The sequence below is a fragment of the Triticum dicoccoides genome, chromosome 4B (assembly GCF_002162155.2).
Source record: "Triticum dicoccoides isolate Atlit2015 ecotype Zavitan chromosome 4B, WEW_v2.0, whole genome shotgun sequence".
Lineage (NCBI taxonomy): Eukaryota > Viridiplantae > Streptophyta > Magnoliopsida > Poales > Poaceae > Triticum > Triticum dicoccoides.
Genome location: NC_041387.1, coordinates 404,244,359 through 404,250,443, shown reverse-complemented (window position 1 = coordinate 404,250,443; position 6,085 = coordinate 404,244,359).

Genomic DNA, 6,085 nt, shown 5'->3' with positions numbered 1-6,085 from the left:
ATGTCAGGCTATGTATTAGAATAGGATTAACGGAAAGGAGTAACATGCTACACTACTCTAATGCAAGCAGTATAGAGAAGAATAGGCGATATCTGGTGATCAAGGGGGGGGGGCTTGCCTGGTTGCTCTGGCAAGGAGGGGTCGTCAACTCCGCAGTCGAACTGGGTAGTCATCGGCAGTCTCGGGGTTTACCGGAAAGAAGTAACAGAGGGGGAACACAATAAATAACTGAGCAATCAAAGTATCACAAAGCATAGCATGGTAATACGCGGTGCTAGAGGTGACCTAACGCAGTAGGAGGTGATACCGGTGAAGGGGGGAACATCCGAGAAAGTATTCCCGGTGTTTCACGTTTTCAGACAGAGGAACCGAAGGGGGAAAGTTGCGTGTTCGCTATGCTAGGGATGTGGGGTGGACAAACGGGTTGCGTATCCGGATTCGTAGGATTTTTCTGAGCAACTTTCATGTAGAAAACATTTTCATCCGAGTTACGGTTTAATTTCTATGAATTTTTAAAGATTAAAGTATTTCTGGAATTATTCAAATTTAACCGAAATGGAAGATGACGTCAGCATGACGTCAGCAATGCGTCAGCATTCGGCTGACCTGCTGCCTGGTCAAACTGACAGGTGGGGCCCACCTGTCAGCCTCTCTGGGTAAAACAGTGGGTTAAACTAATCTAACAGACTGATTAGAGGTGTGGGTCCCAAGTGTTAGTGACTAACTAACTACTAATTAAATAACAGATTTTAACTAGCAGTTTTATTTATTTAGAAAATGTTTTAAACAAGTGGGGCCCACATGTTAGTCTTACTGGGCAGCCCAGCCAGCAGTTGACTGGGTCAAGCCAGTCAACTGGGCCACCAGGGCCCACTGGTCAGTGACTCGGGGGCAGGGCCCACTATGCTACATCGGCGTCGGCGCCGGAGAGAGAGCTCCGACGACCAAGGCAACGGCGGTGCCTCGCTGAAGTTGGCTGGGGCCGCGCTATAGGTGGCCTCCGGACCTGCGGCTTGGACCTAAGGGCGCGGCTCGGCGCCGCGCACATGATGGTGACGACGACCGGCGTCGGGGACGACCGGAGCATCGCCGGCGGCGAGCGGAGGTGGCCACGGTGTTTGGGAGCGCGCTGGGAAAACCTATGGGGCGCCAAATCGGCCGCGGCTGGTCGCGTTCGAACGGGAATTCGATGCCGCATCCAGCTACGGTGGCGGCGCGGCCCGTAACAGTCTGGAACAACGACGGCGAGAGGCGGGGCAGACGCCGGCGTTCGGGCGCGGTTGGAGACGAGGCTAGAGGGTACGGGGAGGCACGGGAGGAGGCGCGGATGGTTGGGAGGCCTCCTGGAAGTGCTAGGGGCACAAAGCCGTGCTCGAAAGCGAGCTCGACCGGTGGTGGTTGAGACGGCGTGGCGCGACAGCGGCGACGGGCTCAGCCACGGCGGCAACGATGGCATACGGGCACGGGAAACAGCAGGGGAGCAAGGGGAGGAGAGGTAAGTGCTCACAGGGCGCCTGTAGAGGAGCAGAGCGGGCTCAGGGGAGGCCTGGGGCAGACGAACGGCGCCGGTGGAGCTCCGGCGTCCCGAGGAGGAAGACGACAGCGTGACGGTGCTCCAGCGCCTCCGAGCTCTTGTGAATGGCACCAGGGTGCGTAGAGGACGACTACAAGGAGCTGTGTCATGGCAGAGACGTGCGTGGTGGCCGGTGGTCATGTCGGAGCAAGGTGGACGGCGATGGTGGGCGTTCGGGCGAAGCGAAGAAGGGGATCTGGTGGGGAGAGGGAGAGGCGGAGAGGGAGAGTAGCATGGAGTGGGCGAGCGGGGAGGGAGCCCGAGGCGTCGGGGGCTTCCCTTATCCCCTCGCCGGCGACGTGGCAGCGCGGGGCGCCGCACCGGGTCTGGTGGGAACGAGCTGGGGTGGCTCGGTCGCGTGAACAGAGAGGAGAGGGATGGCCAGGAGGGGGAGTGGGCCGGCCTAGCTGGGTCGGCTGGGTGGGTGGGCCGAAGCCCAGGTGAGGCAGGGGGCTTTCTCTCTCTCTCCTCTGCTTTTCCTTTTCTCCTTTTCTTTTCAGTAGCTTTTGCCTTTTTTTAGCCACAATGACTTTGCAAAAATATGCCACTGGACAAAACAATTTCAAAGAATTATTGGGCACTGCCACAAAAAGATTGTGAGGCTTTTGAAATAGCTGCAACCTTCATAATTTAAAAAGGCATTTAAACTATAGTTTTAGCCACTGTTTTAAAGTGGTTTAGGGCACTTAGACATTTGCAAAAATGTTGGTTCACTACCAATATTAGTTATGGATTATTTGGCACAAGATGAACATTTTAGATTTCATGTTTGACAAATATGAATTTTTTGACTTTAGATTGGATTTGAATTTGAATTGTGATTTGGATCAAGTGAAGATTAGCAACAGTAACATGATGACATGGCATCATTAACAGGGGATTACTGTAGCATGACACTGGGGGTGTTACACAAGCACAGGAGCCGGGCAACCCAACTATTGATCAAAGACATGATTCGGAGCCGAAGCATATAATGCTATAAGTTCGGGGTGCCAAACTATACTGTAAAAGTGTTCGGACTTTCTTGCCGTATTATGGGGTACAATGAAGCCCCTGGTGAATTAAGGATACCAGAATGTACGGGTGCAATTGAAAATAAATAGACAAGGAAAAATTTAAGTAATGAGCAGAGGCTGCAGATTATTTTTCATTGTAAGTTGATTGATACGTCAAGGCGTATCTGTACAAAGTAGTGCAATAAGCAAATAAGGCTATTTAATGTGCCATGACCAAGAGCGAGCTGCGTGCGGGTATTTAAAATAGGTACGATGATCATTAGCAAAGACCACCTGGGTATTCCCTTGTACGTCCGAGCCCCTAGCTTTCTTGGTGTATTCGTCCCGGTATGGGTCCGAAGAGCAAGTTTATCAGAAAAGGCCTCAGGAGGAGGAAAACCCTGAAAGAAAGAGAAAAAGTGAAGGTATACGGATACATGAGTGGTTGAGTCGTACTGTGGACCGAATTCTAGTTGTGCCTCCGTCCATGCCCATGGTATTTTAAGTGCGTAGTTGTGTATGCGCGGCACGAATCTCACCGCTTTATTGGGGCTGGGACGAATGCCGAATTGCTAGCTGAGCTCTGGACGAGTTGGATGGTTCTGTTGCAGAGTAGCTCGGACTCACTTGACGGTGTCCGGGGGCTTTATTGCCGAATTGAGGTTTTGCCTAAGAAGGCTATTCTATACCTCTGTTGCAAGGGCTGCAGTGTGTGATGACCCACAAGTATAGGGGATCTATCGTAGTCCTTTCGATAAGTAAGAGTGTCGAACCCAATGAGGAGAAGAAGGAAATGACAAGCGGTTTTCAGTAAGGTATTCTCTGCAAGCACTGAAATTGTAGGTAACAGGTAGTTTTGTGATAAGATAATTTGTAACGGGTAACAAGCAATGAAAGTAAATAAGGTGCAGCAAGCTGGCCCAATCCTTTTTGTAGCAAAGGACAAGCCTGGACAATTTCTTATAATGAGAAAAGCGCTCCGAGGACACATGGGAATTATCGTCAAGCTAGTTTTCATCATGCTCATATGATTCGCGTTCGGTACTTTGATAATTTGATATGTGGGTGGATCGGTGCTTGGGTACTGCCCTTTCTTGGACAACCATCCCACTTATGATTAACCCCTATTGCAAGCATCCACAACTACAAAAGAAGTATTAAGGTAAACCTAACCATAGCATGAAACTAGAGGATCCAAATCAGCCCCTTACGAAGCAACTTATAAACTAGGGTTTAAGCTTTTGTCACTCTAGCGACCCATCATCTACTTATTACTTCCCAATGCCTTCCTCTAGGCCCAAATAATGGTGAAGTGTCATGTAGTCAACGTTCACATAACACCACTAGAGGAGAGACAAATACATCTCATCAAAATATCGAACGAATACCAAATTCACATGACTACTAATAGCAAGACTTCACCCATGTCCTCAGGAACAAACATAACTACTCAGAAAGCATATTCATGTTCATGATCAGAGGAGTATTAATATGCATTAAGGATATGAACATATGATCTTCCACCAAGTAAACCAATTAGCATCAACTACAAGAAGTAATCAACACTACTAGCAACCCACAGGTACCAATTTGTGGTTTTGGTACAAGAGATGAACTAGGGTTTTGAGAGGAGATGGTGCTGGTGAAGATGTTGATGGAGATTGACCCCCTCCCGATGAGAGGATCGTTGGTGATGACTATGGTGATGATTTCCCCCTCCCAGAGGGAAGTGTCCCCGGCAGAACAGCTCCGCTGGAGCCCTAGATTAGTTCCGCCAAGGTTCTGCCTCGTGGTGGCGGAGTTTTGTCCCGTAGGCTTTCTGATGATTTTTTCTAGGCTAAAAGCCTTCATATAGCAGAAGATGGACACCGGAGGGCCACCAGGGGGCCCAGGAGACAGGTGGGCGCGCCCCCACCCTCCTGGCCAGCGTGTGGGCCCCCTCTGGTATTTTCTTCGCTCAATAATTCTTATTAATTCCAAAAGTGACTTCCGTGGAGTTTCAGGATTTTTGGAGCTGTGCAGAATAGGTTTCCAATATTTGCTCCTTTTCCAGCCAGAATTCCAGCTGCCGGCATTCTCCCTCTTCATGATAAACCTTGTAAAATAAGAGAGAATAGCCATAAGTATTGTGAAATAACATGTAATAACAACCCATAATGCAATAAATATTGATATAAAAGCATGATGCAAACTGGACGTATCAACTCCCCCAAGCTTGGACCTCGCTTGTCCTCAAGCGAAAGCCGAAATCTAAAAATATGTCCACATGTTTAGAGATAGAGGTGTCGATAAAAATAAAATACGGACATGAGGGCATCATCATCATTCTTATAACAGCAACATATATAGAGTTTTTCATATGATTTCTTATGCTCAAGTAACAATCAATTCACAATGTCAAGTATGGATCATAAACTTTATTGAGAACTAGCAAACTATAATCTCAGGCATTGAGGCAATTGCAATTTATCGTAACATCAGAAAGAGTCAAGAATAGAGCTTTTCAGCAAGTCCACATACTGAACTATCATATAGTCTTCTACAATTGCTAACACTCACGCAATACTTAGGGTTATGAAGTTTTAATCAGACACTGAGAAAGATAGGGGCTTATTATTCCTCCTCCCAACGTATTCACCTTTGGGTGATGTCAACAATAATAATTCATGCTAACTTACATCCAATTGGATATATGTATAAGGATCTTTCCAACATGAGGTGCTTGCCAAAAGGATAAAATGAAAAAGGGAAAGGTGAAGATCACCTTGACTCTTGCATAAAGTAAAAGACATAAAGTAAAAGATAGGCCCTTCGCGGAGGGAAGCAGAGGTTGTCATGTGCTTTTAGGGTTGGATGCACAAAATCTTAATGCAAAAGAATGTCACTTTATATTGCCACTTGTGATATGAACCTTTATTATGCAGTCAGTCGCTTTTATTACTTCCATATCACACGATCGTATAAAGCTTATTTTCTCCGCACTAATAAGTCATACATAATTAGAGAGCAATATTTATTGCTTGCAACATGACAACTTACTTGAAGGATCTTACTCAATCCCTAGGTAGGTATGGTGGACTCTCATGGCAAAACTGGGTTTAAGGATATTTGGAAGCACAAGTAGTATCTCTACTTGGTGCAAGGAATTTTTGGCTAGCATGAGGGGGAAAGGCAAGCTCAACATGTTCGAGAGATCCATGAAAATATACTTTAACTGAGATGTGAGAAAACATAAACCATTATGTTGTCTTCCTTGTCCAACATCAACTCTTTAGCATGTCATACTTAATGAGTGCTCACAATCATAAAAGATTTCCAATATAGTATATTTATATGTGAAAACCTATCTTTCCTTATCACTTCCTATTAATTGCAACGATGACCAAAACTACGTTTGTCAACTCTCAACAACTTTATGCCTCATACTCTTTATATGTGAAGTCATTACTACCCATAAGATCAATATGAACTCTTTTATTCTTTTTATTCTTTCTAATTTTTCAACATCATAGCAAGA